This window comes from Phacochoerus africanus, chromosome 6, assembly GCF_016906955.1.
Source record: "Phacochoerus africanus isolate WHEZ1 chromosome 6, ROS_Pafr_v1, whole genome shotgun sequence".
Taxonomy (NCBI): domain Eukaryota; kingdom Metazoa; phylum Chordata; class Mammalia; order Artiodactyla; family Suidae; genus Phacochoerus; species Phacochoerus africanus.
In genome coordinates, this window is record NC_062549.1 from 19,767,752 (window position 1) to 19,793,496 (window position 25,745).

Consider the following 25,745-nt stretch of genomic DNA (forward strand, 5'->3'; position numbering starts at 1 on the left):
TTATAGATTTACAGTATGTAAGGCAGATCTCATTTTATTGCACTTTGCTTTATTGTGCTTCACAGATATTGCATTTTTTTACAAATTGAAGGTGTGTGGCAACCTTACTTGAGCAAGTCCATTGACAACATCTTCCCAACAGCATTACTTCATTATTGTTAAATTAAGGTATTGTTAAATTAGGTATGGTTTTTTTTTAAGACATATTTAATGAACTATAGTACAGTGTAAATATAACTGTCTTATTAACTGGAAGACAAAAAAATTCATTGTGGTGACCTGGAACTGAACCCTGAGACAGTATCTCTGAGGTCTGCCTGTATATTTACAGTATACGAAATTTATTACTACCTAGAGATAATCTGTTTATAGCTTACACGCTAGTACCATATTGATATAATCTGAGAATTTTCAAGATTGTTATTGTATATGTTCTTCCAAGAGTTTCTCTTTGTCTTTGGTGTTCTGTAGTTTGAATATATTATGGCCATGCATGGGATTTTTTATTTTGCATGGTATCCTAAGCTTCCTGGGCCTGTGGTTTGAGGTCTGTCACTAATTTTGGAAAGCTCTTGAGAATTATTACTTCAAATATCTCTTCTGCTCCATTCTCTTTTTCGTCTCCTTCTTATATTCCAATTATAGGTCATTGATATCTTTTGATATTGTCACAGCTTTATGTATTCTCCTCTGTTTTGTTCATTATTTTTCCTTTTTGTAGTTCAGTTTGGAAAATGTGAACTATTTTCAAGTTCACTGAGCCTCTTCTCAGCCATGTGGAGTCTACGAATGAACCCAATAAGCACATTCTTCATTTATTATTATTATTGTTTTTTTACTTTTAGCATTTTCCATTTGATTCTTTACTAGAATAGCCATCTCTCTGATTACATTACTCATCTGTTCTTACATATTGTCTATTTTTTCCATTAGAGCCTTTAATATATTATAATTATTTAAAATTCTCCAATAATCTCTCATATCTGCCTCTGGTTCTGATGACTCTTTATCTCTTTGGATGTTTTTCCTTGTTTTTTTGGCATGCCCTATACTTTTCTGCTGAAAACCAGACCTGCTGTATTGGGTAATAGGATTAGTGCTAAATAGACCTGCATTGTGAGGACTTATGTTAATCTGGCTAGAATCTGGAGATGTTCGATATTTGTTGAAACTATAGTTTCAGGATCAAAGGCTTTATAGTCCTCTAGTGTCCTTATTGTGTTCCCTCTTAACTTGGGGTTTTCCTGTGTTCTCTTCCCCCCCACCCCACCACCGCCCCTGCCCAGAGAGACTCTGAGTCTTGCAGCTCTTTCAGCTGAAATCTACTGTTATTATACTGGAGCCCTGTTGGTGTGGAGATAAGGTGTGGGAGAAGGAGGAGCGTTCTATAATCTCACAATTACATGTTGGTCTTTTACTGGGTCTCTGTCTCAAGGCAGTGAACTTCATAAATGTCTTTTCAGCAGTATTACTTTCCCTCCCCTGTCTTCTCCTCCTTTCTCTGGTCTGGCTGCCTCGTTCTTAGTCTATTTCCTTGAAGCCTGACACTCTGGAATATGTTTTCCTCCCTTGGTTGAGACAAGAAGGTTGGAGGGGGCTAGTGGGAAAGAATTCCCTATTCTTAGCTGGAATAAGGTTTCAGACTTGATACCTATCAAAGACATTGCTCCTGAGTGAGCCTTTGTTGCGGAGTAATTTTTATGCTAGTGCACCATCAGCTTCCAAAAGTTTGTCAGATTCATCAGTTTATGGCTCTAGTGGCTTCTGATTCAGGTAAGGGGATCTCAGCTCTATCCATCTGGATGTACCTGTCTCCCCAGATTTTGAGGTGATGGTTTGCCATGTGACCCAGGTCCTCTGATGGGTCCAAGAATATTTGTTGATTTTTAGTTTGTTCAGATTTTTCTTGTTATAAGAGCAGGAATGCTGACTTCTAAGCTCTATCTGTTGGAGCAGAAATCATAGCAATACTTACTCTTGGCAAAAAGTTGTACTGATTTTTTTTACTTGTCAGTATTTGTGATAAAATATAGCTTCTAAATTTTTAAAAAGTTTATTGAAATACAACTTTAGGAAAACTTTCAGACAGAGTTTGGGTGATAAATATCCTAAGTCCAAGCATATCTTCATTTGTCTTTATTTTGCAATTTACGTGAATGATAATTAGTCTGAGCATAGAATTCAAAGCTCATAATCTTTGTTTTCCTAAGCATTTTAAAGATAAAGCTTGAATGTTTTCTTGAGCCAGTTGTTTTAAAGAAGAGTCTCTTATCAACCTTTCTTATTCCTTTGTAAGCTATCTATTTTCCTCTCTGGAAACTTTTAGTATTTTCTCTTTATACATGGAGTTCTAAAGTTCCCCTTAGACTATATCTAAGTTAGATATAGTTAGATACTAAGTTAGATATAGTTAGATACTATATCTAACTTTAGCGTCTTTTTTTCACTCTCCAGAAACAGTTCTACAAGTAGTCCCATGTGTACTTCAGAGATGGGATAAGGTACAATTCCTCTCTTTTCCTTTTTTTTTCTTTTTTTAAAATTAGAGTGAAATTCATATAACATAAACTAACCAATTTTTTTTGTATTAAAGACCTAAACATGAGAGCAGATACTATAAAACTCTTAGAGGAAAATATAGGCAGAACACTCTTTGACATCAATTGCAGCAGTGATCTTTTTGGACTTACCCCCCAGAGGATTGAAAATAAACACAAAAATAATTGGACCTAATTAAACTTAAAAGCTTTTGAACAGCAAAGGAAGCCATAAACAAAATGAACAGGCAACTTACAGAATGGGAGAAAATGTTTGCAAATGAAACCACCAACAAGGGATTAATCTCTGAAATACGCAAATATCTCATATAAGTTTATATCAAAAAAGCCCCAAACATCCCAATCAAAAAATGGTCAGAAGATCTAAACAGACACTTCTTCAAAGAAGACAGACAGATGGCCAAAAAGCACATGAAAAGATGCTCAACATGACTAATCATTAGAGAAATGCAAATCAAAACTACAATGAGGTATCACCTCATACCAGTCACAGTGGCCATCATTTACAAACAATAAATGTTGGAGATGGTTCAGAGAAAAGGGTACCCTCCTACACTGCTGGTAAGAATACAAATTGGTGCAGCCACTATGAAGAACAGTATGGAGATTCCTTAAAAAACCAAATATACAACTACCATATGATCCAGCAATCCTACTTCTGGACATATATCTAGAGGAAACCATGATTCCAAAAGATGCTTGCACCCCAGTGTTCACTGTAGCATTATTTACAATAGCTGAGACATGGAAGCAAGCCAAATGTCCACAAACAGATGGAATAAAGAAGATGTGATATATATACACATATATATATGAATATTATTTCACCATAAAAAAAGAATGAAATAATGTCATTTGCAGCAACATGGATGGACCTAGAAATGATCATACTAAGTGAAGTAAGTCTGACAGAGAAAAAACAAATATGAGATTACTAATATGTGGAATAATAAAAAATGATGGAAATGCTATAAAATTGGGTTGTGATGATCATTGCACAAGTCTAAATGTAATAAAATTCATTTAAAAAAAAAGAATGATACAGGGGAACTTGTCAACCCAACAAAATCAGACTCAAAGATTCTGCAACCAAACTTAGGGTTATCAAAGGGAAAATGTTGGGGGAGGGAAAAAATGGGAGGTTGGGATTGACATATACACACTACCATATATGGAATGGATGAGTAACGAGAGCCTACTGTATGGTACAGGGAAATCTACTCAATATCTACTCTGTAGTGACCTATATGGGAAAAGGAAGAGACATATGTATATGTATAGCAAATTCACGTTGCTGTATGCCTAAAACTAACACAATGTTGTAAATCAACTATAGTCTAAAATAAATAAATAATAAATTTAATTAAAGATTAATAATTTTTGAAGTATATAATTCAGTGTCATTTAGTAGATTCAGTGTCTTGTGCATCTACGCCTTCTATCTAGGTCCCAAACATTCTCACCACCTCTAAAGAAAACCCAATACCCATTAAGTCGTCAGTCACTCTTCTTGAGTTTTGCATAGGTATTTCTGTAATTGAGTAACATGCTTATGATCTTTTTTTTTTTAAAAAAGGGATATCTACCAGAATTGTAGTCATTTATGAGAGCCGTAATTTGAAAGGCTCAATAACCAAATAACATCTTTAAACAGGATGCTGATCCTGGTGGAAATGTAAAATCCTACAGTTGCTTTGGATGTCAGTTTAGCGGCGTCTCATCAAGTTAAACACACACTTAACATATGACCCAATAATTACACTTTTAGGAATTTACCTAACAGAAATGAAAACATCTGACCACACAATAACTTTAACATGATTTTTTTTTTCTTTTTTGGCTGCCCTGTGCCATGTGGAGTTCCTGGGACAAGGATCAGATTAAAGCCACGGTTGCAACCTCTGCCACAGCTACAGCAACTCTGGATTCTTTAACCCACTGTGCTGGGCTGGGGATTGAACCTTGTCTTGGTGCTCCAGAGACATTGCAGATTCTGTTGTGCCACAGCAGGAACTCTTTACATGAATTTTTACATCAGTATTTTAAATTTAAAAACAAAGCCCAAAACTAGAAAAAACCCAAATATCCAATAGCTAGTGAGACGATGAATATTGTGGTACACCCATACTTTGGAACACAGCACAGACAATAACAGGAGCAAACTATTGATACACAAAACAACAGTGACGAGTCCCAAACCATTATGCTGAATAAGATAAGCCAGACATGAAAGAGTAACTACTTTAAAACTTCTTATATGTGAAGGTCTGTAGAAATCAAATCTAATCTTATATACTAGAGAGAAAACAGATAAATGGTTGCTGGGGGCCAGAATGGGGAGACTGACTGAGGTCAAGTACAAGGCAGCTTTCTTGGGTGATATATACATTCTATATGTATAAGTTCTATATCTGGATTCTGATGATGGTTACATGAGTGCAGACATAAAATCATTCAACCATACACTAAAATATATATTTTTTTGTATATATAGTATACCTCAATAAGGCTACTCCAAATAAAAACAACAGCTTGGGAACAAATACAAAAGCAAATGGTTGTCTTGAAATAAATGGAAATTTTTAGGGAAAAAAAATGCTTTTAAGCAGTTTTTGATATTCTGCCATGTGTTGGATATTTATTCAACTGGTTCTTTGATTTCCCAGATGATAAATAAGAACAAGAATGATCTTGAGAGAATATAAGTAAAATGTCCTGAAAGCTGGAAATTTTTTTAGTTTGGTATTTGAGAACTTACCAAATTTTCTGATTTGATAAAATGCTCAGTATTCTAATGTTTGGAAAGTTTTGACAACATATTTATTTAGTATAATTAATCTTATTACAAATTCCTTTGACAAAATTATTGTTTTTTCTTTCCCTTGAAATATCTGAATTATGAAACTGGAAGTGAAAATTATATTCAAATATGCATTAGAATGGGAAAAGCAATGAACTGATTCATCCTTGGCTCTATGTTACTTAGCCAGATGACCTTGGAATGAATTGCCTCCATGCAACTCTATTTTGTATAGTGTAAAATAAAAGTGTAGGTTAATTTTATTATTATTATTATTATTATTTGGTCTCTCCAACAATTAAATCCCTCTATTAACTGCCCTAACTGGAGATTAGAGACTATGATTTTGTTTGACCCCAGAAGGATTTGTGTAACCAATAGAGGGCAGCATTCCATTTAAACAATGTGACACAACTTCTTGTAGGTGCTCAGTACACTGAAAGTCCAGGACTTTGAGACTGGCATGATATCTGCTAGTATTAATCCCCTTAGGATTATCACAACTAGAGTCAAAGGAGAGTCTTGCTACTCTCTCTGGCTATCAGGGTTTTACTTAAATTTATTTAAATTGAGGTGATCATGCTTCTATGTCATCAGCACTGCAGCACATTAAAACATGCTTGTCAACACAATTGGGGGGCATTCTAAGGCTAGGATGTAGATTTATAAAGAGATATTTTCCTATGGCTTATGTGTAAATAAAAAAAGGATAAAGAGTCATTTTTGGATGAGAAGTTATTTGTATCTAATTTGGTATTCAGTACGTTTTTAAAGGAGTGGAAGGCTCAGAAACTACTATTAAGGCATTTGCTTTAAGGAAATTGAATATATATTCCTAAATAACAAAGGTCATTGACGGAAGATTCTCTCACAATGAAAGGGGCTCTAACGTTCTCTTTCAGTGTCCCAATCGTTAGCAATTTTATCTGCTTTATAAGTTCATCATCTGAAAAGGACAGGTCATGGAAGCTTGGAAGGCTCAAGGTTAAACACCACCTTCTTTCTCTTTTGCCCTTTACACCGACTGGTTTATCATCTCTTGGTCACCCTTCTCTCTCATCCAGCTTGTCTTTCCTCTACACAATGTTGAAGTGTCCCTTCACTGCCTCAGAAAACCACCTAGATCACAGCATGCCCACCTTCAGCCCTGCAGTGGGGCAGGCAGACTGAGCCTAGAATTAGCCTCTATTGAGGAAGCCACTCTTCCAGTCCCCAGGTCCTGGGCTCTCTGCTCAGGCCCAAATCTGAAACTACAAGTCCCACAGTACTCGGTTACATGCCATTCCTACTGGGCCACTCAGTGTTTTGGCATTTGTTTTCTTTTACTTTCCTTGTTCTTTTTATTTTTATTTTTTTTGGCCACACCCATGCATATCAAAGTTCCTGGGTCAGGGATCGAATCTGAGAATCTGAGCTGCAGCTGCCACCTATGCCACAGGTGCAGCAATGTTGGATCCTCAATCCACTGAGCCACAGTGGGAACTTCTGGCATTTGTTTTCCGATACCAGTTTTGCTAAACTAATCTTAAAATACAATGTAAGCATCTTAATGTCTTAATTAACTGCAAGGATAGTTTTCCTTCTTTTTTTTTTTTTTTTTTTTTGGTCTTTTAGGGCCGCTCCTGCAGCATACGGAAGTTTCCCAGCTAGGGGTCAAATCAGAGCTGTAGCCATTGGCCTATAGCACAGCCACAGGAATGCCAGATCTGAGCTGTGTCTGCAACCTACACTATAGCTCCTGGCAACGCTGGATCCTTAACCCATTAAGTGAGGCCGGGGATCAAACCTGCATCCTCATGGATGCTAGTCAGATTTGTTTCAGCTAAGCCACAAGGGGAACTCCAAGGATAGCTTTTCCTATAGGGCCACGGTTCTGGGCCATACTCTCATTTCAAAAAAGTAGTTTTTAATTCTTTGCCATTTGGGATATTGCTGAAGTATCACTTTGTTGTAGTTTCACACGTTGTCTGTCCTGAGTTCAGTGAGGATAGTGGTTCTAGCTGTTCTAGAGCGATTCTGTGAGCACGTAATTATGATCTCTGTTTTACATCTCTCAGGGAGGCTGTGCTAACACTTCTTTGTGTGGGACTCAGTCCTATAAATACATTTCCCAAACTCTTTCCACTACACCAATAAAGAATGATGATCTGAGCTCACTTTTCAAGGGCAATCACACTGATACAAGTGTTCTGCCATACAACACACACACACACACACACACACACACACACACACACACGAGAAAACCACCTCTCTTCTGCAGTTAGAGGAAAGGAATATTTAAGAGCATGGAAAGGAAAGCCAAGTACTGGGAAATGGAGTTTTAGGCTATGTCCGAGTCCAGAGGTCAATCTGTCAGCCTCTTGGCTTACTAGGGATGTTTGAAGAATTCATTTAAGTTGCTTCAAATCACTGTTTTCATTACACTCATTAGTGTGTGTGGTTTCTCACACTAATAGAGTGAATATGAGCAAATGAACAAGATGGCGAATCCTACAAAAATCAACTTTTCTTTGAAAAGAATATTTACACCTGAAATAAAATAACTTGTTTGGGCGAAATTATCTATAGGATGACACAGCAGAACTTACAAGTTGAGGAAATTTAGAAATGCTATATAAGTGCACTCCTTGCTATAAGGCCAGAGTAATGCTGTGCCTAAAAATGAAAAAAAAAAAAAAAGTCATTTGATTACAAATGTTATTCTAATTTTACTCTCAACTTCAATATTTAGAATTTATTCTGATGGAGTGTTAGGATGTTAATAAAATGTGAATTGCTTTTATCCTGACCTTCTGTTTTATTGTTTCTCCTCAGCTTTTATTACAGAATTGTTATTGCTGGGGAAATGTTAACTTTCTGTCTGTATTTCTGGACCCCTGAAGGGCATGGAAGTTGGCCAGTTTGAGCTTTAGTAGGTAGCTACTGAGAGAAAAATGTCTGCAGCATTTTTGTTTCGTTTTGCTGTAGTTCACTCAATGAAAATCTGTCCATTAAAAGTAAACTCTGTGGTCAGTGCTACAGAAATGTCTTCCTTTTCTCCCAGTAACACATTATAAACCTTAAGCCCATTTAGGTTAATTTTGAAGATCCACTATTGCTGCATGTAAGCAAATATGAACTTGAATCTAACCAAAATGTATCCACCTCTCTGGGTGGCAAAGGAAAGCCATGGATAAGGCTGGATAACTTTTCCAGATGTGTTTCATCGTGGCTGCCACCCACGGAGGAAAATCACAGTGCTGAGTTGAGACCTTGGCTTTCCAGGTTCATAAACCGGATTTTGTGAGTTTACCTAAATTTTAGCTCTGACTTTTCGTTATAAACAGGAATATCACTTGACTGATTACTAAGGGAGATACTGAGAACAGAGTAGGAACCACTCTAGGGATCAGAATGCTGATGCCCAACAGCCCTCCATTCAGTCTTTACCTGGAACAAGGCAATTAGAAAACCTAGTTAGTGACAGAAAGTTGCTTGATGAGATGGCAGTAAAGGGAACTGAATGTCCTTAAAGGAATTCTCTTCTTAATTAAAGGAAGATACATCTTTCTCTGATGATCAGAGCACAGTACTTTGGTCTGCTCTTTTAGATGATTACAGCATAGTTATTCAAAAAAAAATCTGTACACTCTTTTTCTTCCTTCTGCAGAGCTTGCATTTGTCCTAACAAACTTCCCCTTTATTTAACCCAATAGATCATTTTATGTATACCGCATGAACAAAACGGGCAGTCATTGCTCCACAGAACTTTAATTTTAGTGATGAAAAACAGACAATTAAATGCTGTATGTAATATTTTACGTGGAGAAAAAATAATATTGAAAATAAAAATAAAGACATGTAAGGAAGCAGAGCACAATGAAGGAATTACTGTTTTAGATAGCATGGTCCAGAGACACTGCTCTAAAAAAATGACATTAAAGCAAAATGACATTGAATTAAGTGAAAGGCAGGTCATATATGTATCTGGGGAAAGAGGGCTCCAGGCACCAAAATAGGTGTGCTTACAATGATGACATTTATATATTGGGAAGACCAAACTAAAGTTACTGCCTAGGGAATCTTTGGAAGAGAAAAAAACAGTCACAAATGGACACTGTGTGATTGAGGACTTTGGTTTGGTGATGGATTAAAAAAAAATTGATTACTGACAACCATTATCTAACTAGGGTACCATTTTCCTAGTACCGTATTGTCACCCAGGGTCCTATCAGAAAATCAGGCTAAATTTAGGAAGGTTTAATAAGTCACTCTTTACACTGGTGTTCAGTACCCCTGAGAATTTTACCATTTCTAAGCCCTCAAAAATGAGGAGATGGCATGACTAATGGAACTCAGATAAAAAGAATGATAGCTTGAGATAAGCTATCATAAGAAAGCCAACCACCCCCAGGTAACCCTTCAAGGAGAGGTACAGTCCTTGAAGATCAGTATCCCCAGGATGGGAGTAGATTTGGGGGAAGGGAGGAAAAGATGGCAGGTATACCTTCTTTTCCCTTTTTGATTGCCTGTGTGAGACCCTACATGTATTAAAATGTGGTGTGTTCTGTGGTGCCCTACAGAAAAAGGGCACCACACTCAACCTAACACTTACACAACTGCCCCTTCCCCAATGAAGACTCGACATGTCTTCATATAAGGCTGACCTTATATTAAGACGCTTCTAATAACAGTGAAATAGAAAGGCTATGAGACACAGATAGTGCTAACATGGCTTAATCTTTGACCACAACAAATCCAGATTCCATGCAAATCTCAAAGAAAAATCAAGGACTAGAAAGAGGGGAGCTTTGGGTCCAACATTTGAGCACACGTCATACCCGTGACAAGTACTATCTTTGTGATCATTGATAAAGTTGCTTAATCTCTTTGAGCTTCACTTTCTTTATAAAAGGAGCATCACTCATAAAATTATTGGGAGGATAAAAAATACATGGTGGAGGCAACATATGATGCATGATATAGGGCATTATAACCTGCAAAGACACATAATTTTTTCTCCCAGAGATATTAAAGCAAAAGGAAATACTTCATCATAGACAATGCAGAAAGAAAAAAGAAAAGGCCTGAACACATAGGGCAAGTCTGCTATGCCCCAGACACTGCTTAACATGTATTGCTTCATTTAATTCTTTGAACACCAACTATAAGATGTTAACATTCCCATTTTACAGGTAAGAACACTGGGGCTCAGAGAGATCAAACAATTTACTCAAGATCACACATCTTATAAGCAGCAAGGCCAGTATTTATAAGGAAGTAGCATGGATTCTACAATGTTTTTATTCCCCTTACCATCAATCCTGCTTAAGCTACCCTAAGACTGCAGAAAGTTGTATGTTTTATTTCAAACCACTCCTGGACATCAAGTTCATCAACAACTGTCTTAGCCCTTCCCTCTCCCTCTCTGAGAGCTGCCAAGAAGGGCACTCTTTTCAGTACCAGTCAGGGCTGGGGCATCTCTGCCAAGGCCAGGGTGCCAGCTGCTGGATTCAATATGAAAGGATGTTCTCCCTTGATTTTCAAAGTCCTGAACCACCAACGCTCCTTCTCATGTGGGAGCAGAGGACTGCAGCAGGGACCTCTGCCTTCCCAGCTCAGTGGAACGAGGCCCCACATCACAGAGTTCAGGCTTGCCGCCAGGAACCCAGTGAGTTTCATCACCACACTTCACCAGATGCCATTCATTTCCAGAAAGGGGGTGAAGTAAAGTCTTTGGATTTGTTGCTTCTCCGCTTCTTCAGAAAGCTCTCCTAATGCTATAGCTCAGGTGGGTCTAACATAGCCTGAGTAGATGGATAGGGCATCAGGATGCAAAATATTTGGTTTTATTTTGGCCTAATGGGATGGCAGGGACTAGACAGAATGTGAGTTCATATGAGGGAACAGAGGTGTGAGTTCCATCAAAAAAGGGCATTTTGTTGGGTGTAGTCATGACATTTGGGGTCAGGGAATTCAGAGCAGAAGCATCAATAAAGGTGCCAGAGCCAGGCAGGAAACACACACTCAGGCATGTCCAGAACCAACATCAACGAGGTAACAGCCATTGTAACCATCAGATCTTTTGTTCTTGGGCAGGAAAAACTATTCTTTGTCCTTCCGTCGTTACTCACCCAGCAGTGCATATGGATGTGATCAGTAAACTTCTGTTAAAGGAGTGGATGAATTATCCTATGACCTCACCTCTCATCCCACCTGCCAGGTTACCATGTGTTAAGTGCTTTACATGTGATTCCAAGCAGTCTGGTTTATTTGGTACATATAAACATTCTAGAATATATCAGTGGCTTAAAACAACAATGGTTTGGGAGTTCCCCTCGGGGCTCAGTGGAAACAAATCTGATTAGTATCCATGAGGATGCAGGTTCAATCCCTGGCCTCGCTCATTGGGTTAAGGATCTGGCATTGCTGAGAGCTGTGGTGTAGGTCGCAGACATGGCTCAGCTCTGGTGTAGGCTGGCAGTTACCGCTCATATTCAGACCCCTGGTCTGGGCACTTCCATATGTTGCCCTAAAAAGAAAAAAAAAAGGTTTATTTCAGGTCAGCTGGTGGGTGAGCACTACATCACCCTCACACAGGTCTCCACAGGATGGAGGGGTCACTGTGTGGAGCCCTGATGTTGCTGAGGCCACCAGTAAGACAGTGAATCTAACACCCACTCCCAAAGGCCTCTTCCCAGAAGTGACATGTGTCAGTTTTGCTCTTACTTCACTGACCAGAGTCAGTCACTAGGCCATCACCCTCACTCCAAAGGGGATGAGAAAGTTCAGTCTTACCCACATATTAGTTCATTTAAACCTTATACTTCAGCTCTAGAATGAAGATGCTATTATTGGTCCCACTTTTTAGGGAAAGATCTTGAAGTTTAATAAGACTAATGAATTGATCAAGAAAATCAGATGGTGGAGCCCAGCTTTAACTTCAATTACTTAACCCACCTGTTGAATCTTGCTAGCATTAGAGTCTGGCAAGCTCTGTAAAGGAAGAATGAATTCTCAGTGAATTCTCAGGATGTCTGGGACCAGATTCATAAAGGGTCCAGGCTTAACGTCACTAAGCCAAACTTCATAGACCTGTGTGCCGGTACACAGCACCTCTGTTCTCTGACTTACCCTTTCTCTTTATTGGAAGAACCTGCTATTCCTTGAGGAGGATGCTAGCTACATATTTAAGGCATAATACGTCTATCACCATCCCTTCCATGGCTATTTCTGTGAAGTTACTCAGCCAAGGCAATTTCCTTATTTGCTGATGGCAGATAATATTCATGGAATTGTTATAAAATTCATAGTTATAACAAAACTATTCTTTCTAACATGTTTTAGCAGCTCATACATCAGAGAACAGCAAAGTCAGTCTGAGGTTCACATTTTTCTCTCCACATCGACAGAAAAATATTTCCCAAATGCTGAGATTAGGATGTAGATTTAGCTTGTTGAAGATGAAACATCAGCTGGCTGATGACTAGAAGACTATTTCTGTGGAATCAAATGAGCTTGCTAGAAATAAACTGATGGTCTAAAACACCATCACAAAACTTTGGCCTGATCAGAGGATTACTATCAGGTAACTATTTAGATAATTTATTAGAGTGGGCATAACAGCCACAGAAATCTCCTCTAGCCAACTTGTGTAAAGGAAGGAATTTATAAGTCCTGGAGAGTTCAAAAAATCAAAAGAAAAACAAACTGCCAAACTCCTGGGAGGGATGGAAAAAGTGCAGCTCTGGGGATCAGGCCTGCCACCATCAGTGGTCATCAGCTTCAAACGTCTTTCTTCTGGGGCCCCTCCCCTCCAAATCCTGGAAGGCTCCTGGGAGAAAAGTTTGGAAAGGCATAGCATGGATCATAGGCCTACTGCTCACAGAGCCTGCAGATGTTAGCAGTATAATAAATTGTTATTGAACGAGTTAGTGAATAAATGGTCAAGCTCTCTGGGCCATATATCACTCTATCAAAAAAAAAAAAGATATTGAATTGGATGATACTATGAAGTCTGTATTAGTTGCCTATCATTGCTGTAGCATATTACCATAAATTAGTGGCTTAAATACCCCACAAATTTACTATCATATGGTTCTGGAGGTCACAAAAGTTCAAAATGAGGAGAGAGCAGTATAGAAGAATAAAAGGCCAGTCTCCTTAACTTTATTAAAAAAAAAACACAAAATGGGAGTTCCTGTTGTGGCACAGTGGTTAACAAATCTGACTAGGAACCATGAGGTTGCGGGTTCGGTCCCTGCCCTTGCTCAGTGGGTTAACGACCCGGCGTTGCCGTGAGCTGTGGTGTAGGTTGCAGACGTGGCTCGGATCCTGTGTTGCTGTGGCTCTGGCGTAGGCCGGTGGCTACAGCTCCGATTAGACCCCTAGCCTGGGAATCTCCATATGCCGTGGGAGCGGCCCAAGAAATAGCAAGAAGACCAAAAAAAAAAAAAAAACAAAAAAAACACAAAATGGAGTTCTCTTGTGGCACAGCAGGTAAGGATCTGGTATTGTCACTGCAGCAGCTTGGGTCCCTGCTGTGGTGTGGTTTGATCCCTGGCCTAGGAACTTACACATGTCTCAGATGTGACACCCCCCACACCCCACAAAAAAAAGAATTGCCATTTTCTTCTCCTACTTTCTCGTTGATGCACTAAATGTATTCTTAATCTTTTTTACTGAATAACAGCCCAAAATATTCCTGGCCTACCAGAAATAACACCATCCTTAATTATGCAAGCCAGTAATTTCTAGATGTCATTTTATGATACCTTAGAGTTTTACTAATACTGTTAAAAGGGGCTCTGGCATTCTCATTGCTAATGTAATTGTTTAAATTAAAACATGGATCCCAAATTTATGATACCTATGACCTAAAACAAAATCTTAATATTGCTCTCAGGTTTTAACATGTTTTATCTATTGAATAAAATGCCTTTATTTACAACACTCAAGTTTTCATTTTTTTATCAAATGTAGTATTTAACTTTCAATCTAAGCCTCTGAGCAGCCTGAGATAATAACAGTTCGAACAACTACTTTATGTCAATCTACCAGCAAATACCAGCAAATATATAATTAAATCCCCAAATTACTGCAGGCATCATTATTACACTCATCATAAGACAAGTAAACTGAGGCTCAGAGTGGTTACTTAATTTGATGCAGGTCACACAAGAAATGTGTATCCAAGGAGTTGATCTCTTAACTATCATACTCTGCCAGTTCCCAGTTTTCTCACACTGGTTAGCTATCGCTGTAGTGAGATGCAAGGGCTCTTAACACAGCTTTTGTTTCCCTCTATGTTTCTTTTCTTTCCATTTATTTTTCTTGTTTTCGTTTCCTTTTTGAGAGTAAACTTATGATTTCCAACAGTCCATGGTTTGAACCAGACCTATACATCAGAATAATTCAAAGAAGTGTTACCAGGTATGATTGCCAGGCCCAACCGTAGGGCTTCTGATTTGGTGTGCTAAGGCAAGGAGACACCTGTGTGTGGGTAAAAGCGCCCTATGGAACTCTAACATGGACTCCTGGGGAAGAACACTGCATCAGGTCTTGTTAGGTACGGAAAGAAAGGAAGAAATGGCATTGTTACCTTCAAGGGCTTGGGGGAATCTAAGAACTCCAAGAGGTGTTGGAAAATTGGTCAATGAAAGCATATAACGGTCCTTCAAAAGGACTGTGAATCTAGTCTAGGAGGAAAGGGAAATTTACAGCCAAAATGTGGTACCTGGCTTAACACATCATAGCAAACACCATGAAACTGGAAAACACTTAAAGATGAATCAACCACCCGTGGTCCTTTGCAATCCCTTTTCCTGGGTTACTACATGTTTTGCATTCACGAGAAGAAAGGTAGGGTAGAGTGGAACGAAAGAATAAAACTCCAGATGAAAGAAAACAAATACATTGTGGCTGGAGTAAAAAAGCCCCAATCATTTAAAAATGGAGCAATCTCTTCCGAGAAAGAGCAATGGGAAATAACTCCATACCATTTATTCATCTCTAATGCATTCCATTCTCCAGACAAGCGCTCACAATTCTGCAAAAGGGTTTAGCAGACTTATAAAGACATGGTGAGAAGTCATTTCAAAGGATTAGGGTGTTGTGACATGCTCATGCTAATTTTGCCGTCTTCATATGCATTGCTTCATATGCATTATTTTAAATACCCCACCCCTCCAAACACAATGATTTGTGTCTTCTTTCAGCCTCAATTTAATATTTTTTGTTGTTGTTGTTATAGTCAGAAGACAACTTTTTTGGCTTTCTGTTTTGTTTGTACTTGTGAGAAAGGTAAAGGAAGTTTTTTTTAAAATATTAATGTCAGCTTGTAGACAGGAGATTTTTAAAAATGCACTTATTTGGTGTTCTCCTCTGCTTCCTTGTTGTGAGTTTCCATGTGTAATCAACAGACAGTAAGTGCTTCCTTAGGACATACTAAATTTTTTCCATGGCCCATGGGCCATCTTACACTCTGTTATTTTCATTAGAGCCCCACACATAGTGTTTTCAGTAAACCTTCATTTTCCAGGATCTGGTCTTTTTCCATCGAACTCAGATTTTTTTCCTGATTTGCTTTCAGAATATATAACTATTGCCAAATTAGACATGGTTTTTTAAAAAACACCACCACTACCTCACCTGATGTTGAATTAGTATTTAATTTAGCCGCCCAGTAGAAATATCAACAGTCACCTATTCAAGGGACAAAATTGAAAATTTTTTTCATCCTGTCATGGCCTGGAAAGAACAGCTGATTTTACTATTCAGTTGCCTGACCTGACACTGTTTTGTCATTTCTATGACAATGATCCACAACTGGCAAATATTAATTGAATGTCTACAATTCAGAAAGCAAAAGACTGTGCCAGGACCTGAGTATGAGATCTATTAATAACTCCCCATAACTCCCCATTCCTTCTTTTCCTGTTTTGAAGACAGTGCCAGAGCAAGCACACCATTCCCTGCTTTTCCCCCTTCACACACACACACACACACACACACACACACACACACACACACACACACACACACACACAGAATCTGCTGTGCAGTATGGAGCCTGAAAATGCCAGTTATCTACTTTGCCAGGCTCCCTTGTGTTTAAGAGCATGGGCATGTGCCCCAGCCATGGCCCCTGTGACCTGAAAGGAAGTCTGCTGAGATGGGGGCAAGAAGAGCATGTCTTCTTTTTAATAAAAAAGATTTTGAGAAAAGCTGTCCCCTTTCAGCCTTTTAAAATACAGTTGTTTAAAAACTGCTGAGGGATTAGGCAGCCATCTTGCAATCATGGAGGAAAAAGCTAAAGAACAAAACCAATATTCTGAGGAGGCTCAAGCGAAGGCGCAAGAAAGAGATTGCATTCTCAAGGACATTTTGAGCCATTGCACGAAACCTGGACTTTCCCTGCCCCTGTAATTTATATTATATGGAATAAAGATTGCGCTTCTTATTGAAGTCATCTTAAATTGGGTACTCTGCATTTTGCAGCTGAAGGCATCCCAACTGATATACCTGCTTAATTCTTTTTCTTCCTGCAAAATTCAACTGAGACATCGATGCCCAACAGAACTCCCTTAGTAGCATCTTTGACTCACCCCATAGCAACCTCACTCCTATCTCCATCCAGGCGGAACAAAGTGACCCCGACTTTCAATTCTCATGCCACTGTGGCATACAGATGTTTATTTTCTTGCAAACATTTTAGGTTCTCAAAGCTCCCTCTCATCCACTATCAAATCCAATGCAACATATCTAGTTGATGTGACCACTTGCCCCATCTGTTGGTGACAGGCAGAATTAAATGCCTTTTCCAAGAGAAATTTTGCTCCCATCTAGAAAGGACATTCACAGTAGTTGAAAGTTTAGAAGCAGAGAAAAATTTTTGCTGCCCTATATAGAAGTCATCAATGCAACAGCCCCCTTTTCAAGATCATAAGCACCTTAAATGAATGCATTTTTTCTTTTCTTTTCTTTCGTCTTAATGCTCCCAGTGCCCTACAGAAAGTTTAACTTAGCACGTAGTAACTCCTCAATATCATATTTGTTAAAACGGGCTGATAAGTATATGATTTAAATGTTAAAACTCAGTGACACACTAGAGATGATCTAACATAAAGTCCTAATTTTATAGGTAAAATTACTGAGGACTATAAAGTTTGCATAACCTCCCCAATTTGTAAAGTGATTAGTAGACACTCAGTATCTAATCAGTCATTACTTCATTCAGCAACATTCCAGGTGATGGGGGCACAAAGGCAAAGAACACAAAAGTTCTGCTCTCTTGGAGCACATAATCTACTCAGAGATGACAGAAAATAAGCAATATAACATGAACACAATAGTGCATATATAAGGAATTCCAGATGCCACCAACTTGAAGATGCACTGTTACATTTATGTGTAAACAGGAAAAAGACATCAGAAACTTTGCCATACCATTGGTGTCTCAATGCATCATTAGTTCAGAGATGTAAGACTATGAATAAAGGGGCACCTTAGAAATAATAAAATATAGAACAAAATAATGCCATTTGTAGCAACATGGATGGAACTAGAGACTCTCATACTGAGTGAAGTAAGTCAGAAAGAGAAAGACAAATACCATATGACATCACTTATATCTGGAATCTAATATAAAGCACAAATGAACCTTTCCACAGAAAAGAAAATCATGGACTTGGAGAACAGACTTGTGGTTGCCAAGGGGGAGGGGGAAGGAGTGAGATGGATGGAGTGTTTGGGGTTAATAGATGCAGACTATTGCTTTTGGAATGGATTAGCAATGAGATCCTGCTGTGCAGTACTGGGACCTATGTCTGGTCACTTATGATGGAGCATGATAATGTGAGAAAAAAAATGTATACATGTATGTGTCCCCATGCTGTACACATGCTGTATACATGTATGGGTCCCCATGCTGTACAGTAGAAAACTGAAAGAAACTGAAAGAAAACTGAAAGAAACCATAAACCAGCTATAATGGAAAAAAATAAAAATCATTATATATTAAAAAAAGAAATAATAAAATATAGCATATTGTATTGTAGGTTAGATGATTAAGTATTACAGTGAAAAATAAACACATGCAAGATGTGTCAAGAGAGAGTTCCTTAAATTGATGCATGAATCAGATACAGAGGGATGGCCAAATATCAGAGAGGTGGACAGTTGTAAAGAATTAATATATTAATCAAGAAAGAATATATATATATATATATATATATATATATGTATATATGGCAGGGTCATTTTGCTGTACAGCAGAAATTGACAGAACATTGTAAATCAACTGTACTTTAATAAAAATAATTTTCAAAACCAAGACAGTATAATTCACAAAAAACAAACAAAACCAACCTTGTATTTTCAAGGTGTGTATTAACTTTAGCGGCAGATATATCCTGACTCCAGCCCTGATGATCATTTGCTGTGTGGGCTTGAGCACGTTTTTGAGTCTCAGTTTCCTAATTTGGAAAACAGTTGTTATAAACTGTGATATTTCAGATAATGTGTGTGAAAAGACCCTGACTCAATAAATGGTAGTTTTTATTACTTTTTATCATATTAATCAGTAACTTCTCAACTGAACTTTGGGTGATTTCCTGCTTGTTTGTTTTTTCATTTGTTTTGCTTTGTTTTGTTTTTATGGCTGCACCTGCAGATTATGGAAGTTTCCAGGCTAGGGGTCTAATCGGGGCTGCAGCCGCCACCTACACCACGGCCACAGCAACATCAGATCCAAGCCACATCTGTGACCTAAGCTTCAGCTTGCTGCAATGCAGGATCTTTAACCCACTGAGTGAGGCCGGAAATCGAACCTTCATCGTCATGGATACTATGCCAGGTTCTTAACCTGCTGAGCCACAACAGGAACTCCTTGTTTGTTTATTTTAACTGTTGGACCCCTGCCTTGATTTGCCAGTTCTAGGCTTTTTTCTCCCCCTCTATGACCTCCCATAGCACTCTGTGTTCATCTTTTGTACCTTCTGTTTCAATTTGTCACGTGTTTCTCTCCCCCACTAGATTATAAAGTCCTCAAACATATGAAGGCTGACTTATTCATATCCATCCTATCCAGCATGCAATGCTTGGCACCTAAAAGGTTCCAATAATATTTATTTAACTGAATCTAAGAACAAATATGTTGGATAAAAGGTTTTCCAGGTAAAGAAAAAATTTTTAGAAAAGAAGTGGTGATGACTGCATGGGGGAGCCATTCATTCACTTGACCAAACTTCTCTAGAGTGTTAACTCTAGATTCAGGAGTTCCCGTCGTGGCACAGTGGTTAACGAATCCGACTAGGAACCATGAGGTTGCAGGTTCGGTCCCTGTCCTTGCTCAGTGGGTTGACGATCCGGCGTTGCCGTGAGCTGTGGTGTAGGTTGCAGACGCAGCTCGGATCCTGCGTTGCTGTGGCTCTGGCGTAGGCCGGTGGCTACAGCTCCGATTAGACCCCTAGCCTGGGAACCTCCACATGCTGCAGAAGCGGCCCAGGGAAATAGCAAAAAAAAAAAAAATAGATTCAGAGACGACTGCGGCTCCTTGAAGTACATGGGGCCATCCCGTGGAATGAGTAGACCAGAACTCATCTTGGGCTTTCCCCATCATGCTCCTTTCAGTTTGATTTGGATGTGCTGCTCCAGAGGTCCCTTCCCAGTAAGCTGCTAACTTTATAAGGTTCCAAAGAGATGGCACATGTTTCTCAATACTTTTTTTATGAGTGCCAGAATTTACACCCACCACTGCCCCGTTGAAGAGCAGTCTTTTAGGTAATGCAAAACAACTGGGGGGTGACTGGTTCCCTTGCCTCCTTTAGACAAGGACGCCTTGGAGAGCATGAGCTCACCTGTAGGCCCACGAGCTGACACATCAACCTGCAAAGTCACTTCCTTGAAAATGACTTCACTTTTTTCATTACTTAAGAACTGAGTGAGGCATTAAAAATATGTCCAAAACCAAACTCCCCACTGAAATGTTGAGGTCTCTCTATGCAAAAATAATCTCCTGGCTCTGCAGGTCAAGAAACCATTAGAAAGAAATCATCTCAGCTGCCCAAAGATGGTCTCGAGTCTAACCACGCTGGCACCAAAGCCAACACCACATTGATGCAAATGGGTAACCAGCCAGAAAAGGTAGAGCTCCCAGCATCAGGCTCTCCCTGCTCCTCCAGCCTGGGACTGAAGGGAGTGGAAAATGGGAGGAGAGGAAGACAGGCCAAAAATTCAAAGTGCAACATGTCCCATAGCCAAGTCAGCCATGGCAGTTCTGTCATGCTGTTGGCCAGTTTCTGCGCCACAGAGATATAGCCAAACTCTGTAGCAGATGAGCCACTTGTAATCTTCCATCTTGGCACCCGCCCATGGACCTTAAATAATCAGACAAGGAACAGTTCTGATAATAGCCGAAAATACCCTTAATCTACAGAAGCTTACTGTCAAAGGCTGGATACTAGCTTGAACTGAGTTAAGCAGAAACAGCTAGCAAAATATAATGAAATGTGGAAGTTTTGAAAGAATATAGAGTTCAAGCTCTTGCTTTAATTTTGAGTCTATTTCTTGCTAACGTTGCTGCCTTGGACTGGTCACTGGTCCTCTCTAAGTGCTACTTTCTTAATTTTCTAATAGCAATATCAATTATATTTTAAGCTATTTACCTGTAAGTTATTTGTCAAAGATCAAATGGTTAAATAATCTCATGATATTTTGCTGACTTAAAAGTACTGTATAAATGTTGGATTGTGTCTTATGGCTTAAATAATAAAATAAGGGAGTTCCCGTTGTGGCACAGCAGAAATGAATCCAATGAGTATCCATGAGGATGCACGTTAGATATTTGACCTTGCTCGTGGGTAGGAGAACCAGTGTTGCCGTGAACTGTGGTGTAGGTCACAGATGGGGCTCGGATCTGGCATGGCTGTGGCTGTGGCATAGGCCAGCAGCTATAGCTCCAATTCGACCTCTAGCCTGGGAACTTCCACGTGCCATGGGTGAAGCCCCCCAAAAAGAAAAAAATAAATAAAATAGAGCAAAATAAAATAAGAGGGAATATTTAATGTTAACATAAATACACACACACACACACACACTATAGAATAAGGACATCTTATTTATTTATGTTTTATTTCCCCAACACATTATTTTATTTTCTACTGTACACCACAGTGACATACACGTATACATTCTTTTCTCTCACATTATCATGCTCCATCATAAGTGACTAGACATAGTTCCCAGCGCTACACAACAGGATCTCATTGCTAATCCATTCCAAAGGCAATTTCTGCATCTATTAAGCCCAAGCTCCCAGTCCATCCCACTCCCTCTCCGCCACCTTGGCAACCACAAGTCTATTCTCCAAGTCCATGATTTTCTTTTCTGTGGAAAGGTTCATTTGTGCCATATATTAGAGTCCAGATATAAGTGATATCATATGGTATTTGTTTTTCTCTTTCTGACTTACTTCACTCAGTACGAGAGTCCCTAGTTCCATCCATGTTAATTTTGATGCAGTTTGGAACAAAAACAGATCTTGTTTCCAAACAAGTAGCTTTGCAGAGTAATCCACAGGGAGTCCATATTGTCCTGTCCCTTTCCTCCTAACCCTTTCTTAAGCATAAACAGGGAAATCTCTCTCTCTCTTTTTTTCTTTTTAGGGCCGCACCCATGGCATATGGAAGTTCCTAGGCTAGGGGTCAAATTAGAGCTATAGCTGCCATCCTACACCACAGTCATGCTAGATCCAAGCTGTGTCTGTGACCCACACTGCAGCTTGAGGCAACCCCAGATCCTTAACCCACTGAGTGAGGCCAGGAATTGAACCCGCATACTTATGGATACTAGTGGGGTTCTTAACCCACTGAGCCACGAAGGGAACTCTGAAATCTCTTGATTTTTCTGAGTTATTTGCAATGTATACAAATAACTAGACAAATATGAGGCAGATAATGGTTCCTTTACATTTTGGACTATCCTGCTTTAAGGACTCAATGAAATAAATGTGAAAAAGGTACTGCAAAAAGAAGAAAGTGGTTTACAGATGGTGGCTCAAGCATAGTTTTGATCATGCTCAAAACCCTTTTAAGCCCTCAGTGCCCATAAAGTAACAGTAGTGCCTGGCATTCAAAATCATCCACAATTATCTTTCAGCCTCTTCCTTCTCTGCTGTTATAGCACAGTGACAAGGTCCTTTGTCACCTGTGCTACTCGCCTTCCCTCTGCTGGGACCATCCACCCTACAACACTCATTCTTCCACCACTACCACCACCACGCACTTGCCTCTGGGCTTCCAGGAGGCTTGTTTTTCCTTCTTAGAATCAATTTCCTTCTCATATCTGCTTCTCAAAACCTGCTTATTTTTCAAAGCCACCGTCTTTCAATAAGCCTTTCCTGGTAGCCCTACTCCTGTCAACTCATTTTAAATGAACCCTTCCTGCCCCCTAACCTCCTAAAGACTTTATGCTATACTTATATCATTATGCTTTCTGGCTTTCTGCAACACTTCCTTTCTGTATTTATTTTAAAGCATGTGTAATAGTATAAGCCAAGTTCTGATTGAACTTGGTGATAAACTCCTAGAAGACAAGGAATACACCTAGACATCCACCTTTGGTAGGTTGGTATGTTTCTGTAGTGCTTAGCACAGGACTGAACACATGGCAAGCATTCTTGGATGCTTATGTCCAAGATGAATTGACCGCCATGGTTTTCTAGGAGATTTTCTGCTTTGAATATCGAGTTTATACATTTATTTATTTATTTATTTATTTATTTTTGCTTTTTAGGGCCACATCCATGGCATATGGAAGTTCCCAGGCTAGGGGTCAATCAGACCTGTAGCTGTTGGCCTATGCCACAGCCACAGCAATGCCAGATCTGAGTCATGTCTGCGACCAACAACACAGCTCATGGCAATGCCAGATCCTTAACCCACTGAGCGAGGTCAGGGATTGAACCTGCATCCTCATGGATCCTAATCAGATTCGTTTCTGCTGAGCCACGAGGAGAACTCCCTCAAGTTTATTCCTTTAAATAGATAGTAACTGTATCATGAACAGTCTTTGATACTGTAAAACTTGAAACTACAAATTCAATGGCCTCCACAGCAGTGCCCATAAGGCACAAGTTACAATCATTCTGAAGTCAATCTATCAGTGAGTTTGTTTACAGATAGGCCCTGATGTTTGTGGGGAGCGTACTGCTTGCCAGGCATTGTTCTGAGTGCCTTGCATATATTTTCCTATTTAATACTCAGAACAGTCCTCATAAATGAATACTCTTGTTAGCTTCTCCATCATATACATGGAAAAACTGAGACACAGAGAAAAGAAGGGACATAGAGGAAGGCATCAAGGATTCATATGCAAGGAGTGCAACCTTTGCACCAAAGCCACACTCTGCTCTATCATTTTTCACCTAAAAGGGCCCCAAATGACTTGCCTACTTTTGCTACTAGACTTCCTGATCTTTAATCTATGTTACCTAAAACTTATCTTCCTTGAATTTAAAAGAGAGGCCACAAAAAAATCCCCTCTTCCACACTTCCCACTGTGCCTGCCCCTTGGGACTTCTGCTTTTGTGTTCCTTTCATCTCCCCAACATCTAACAACCACTAAAGAAGCAGCAGAGCTTCCTTCACATGTAAACTGTGGTAAGTACCAGGCTGTTTGGAACCCAAGGAGCTACTGAATCAGTCACTGTTTGCTGCTCCCTCTAACAAATATCTCTTTGAGATTCTAGAATGACTCAATCACACATCCCACACCTGCCAAGCAGAATCAGCTGCCTGAGATCTGAGCTGTTCTGGGAGTACATAATGTCAAAGGGCGAGCCCATTTATAGACTTGGTTAGTACAGTGATGCACTAGTGAGAGAAAACAACCCTCATTTATACAACATTGAAAACTCAGGAGGGGTAACCTAGACAAGAACCCAGGAAATATAAATATTGAAACATGACAAATGATGATACAACAATATTATTACTAACCAAGGTACAAACATCACTTTAAAATGGAGCTGCAAAATGTTTCATCATATTCCAAATCAGTTTCCCTACTGGAGTCATAGGCCATGACTTCCGAAATTGAATGCAAAATTTATGTGAGTTTACATATTTTTTTGGCTGGAAGACCCACAGCTCTCACGAATTTGAAAGCCCTAACCATGAGGCTTTCTCCTGCCAAGAAAGAGTTCCTGCTGTGCAGTGAATTGCATTAGAACCACTAGGTCATTATGCCTAGGACCAGTTTTTGGTTCCACTGTACAAAACCCTCCCAAAGGGTTTACAAGTGCAAGTGTGTGCTTACCTCTACTGCAACTCCTCCTAGCAGAAGCAATACATCCTTTGAGAGAAAAAAAATCATAGCACAAATTATGTCCTTCCTCCTAGGACCCAAAAGGTGACCTTGACTATTCTCAGGTCTCTGCCTAATTCTTACTGACTGCCACGTGGTGCTTACAGAAATATCAACCTTCAAAGGCCATTTCACGTACCTGAGGAGGAACTGTAGTGACAGAACTGGGGCTGCTTTTCATTTACACATTATTTATATTCCTCCAGAGTCAAACCCCATCCTTTCTCTCCTACCATAGTCTAAGCTATCCCCTGTATACAACTCTTTTCTCTGCCATTCCCTTGCTCTAGATTTCCATTAGTATGTTTGTAATTTATTTTAAAATATTTTGGCACAGTGTGGTTTTAAACACACAATTAGTCATGTTAATCTACCTTGTACAGGTAGACAGCTGACTTACCTAGAATTCCCACTTTTCAGAAGGTGAATTAGCATTTCATCAGAAGATCCAGATACCAAGAATTCAGCCCTGTCCATCTTCCAGCAACACTAGAGACCTTGTTACTTAGTATAATGGTGGTAAAATGGGCTATAATTGGTGAAATTATGCATAGTCAAGGCCCAGGATTGGCTAAAGCATGCATTCTCAATGGGAGCTATATATTCCACAAGTGGCAAAATTTGTTTGGTTGGGGAGGGCATAAAAAAGTCTGAAATACTGCAGGGGTTTCATGTTCTTCCAAAGCATACCCTTACCTGAGAACATCTTATGCCTTAGTATTCAATTTCTCTCCTTAAATTAATTTGACTGAAAAATTTCACCTTTGGGGGGAATAATAAAAAAATATAGGGACATATAGGTAAAACATTTTAACATCCTTGTAAAAATACAAAATGTGGCCAATTCTTTGTCTTTCATTTTAGGATCAATGAGTATGTTAGCTCTGGGCTGGTTATGTGTGACCTGAATTATGTTGAGGTACATTCCTTTTATACCTAATTTGCTGAGAGTTCTTATAAAAGGATGTTGAATTTTGTCAAATGTTTTTTTTCTATTGAAATGATCATATAATTTTATCCCTCATTTTGTTCACTCCCTG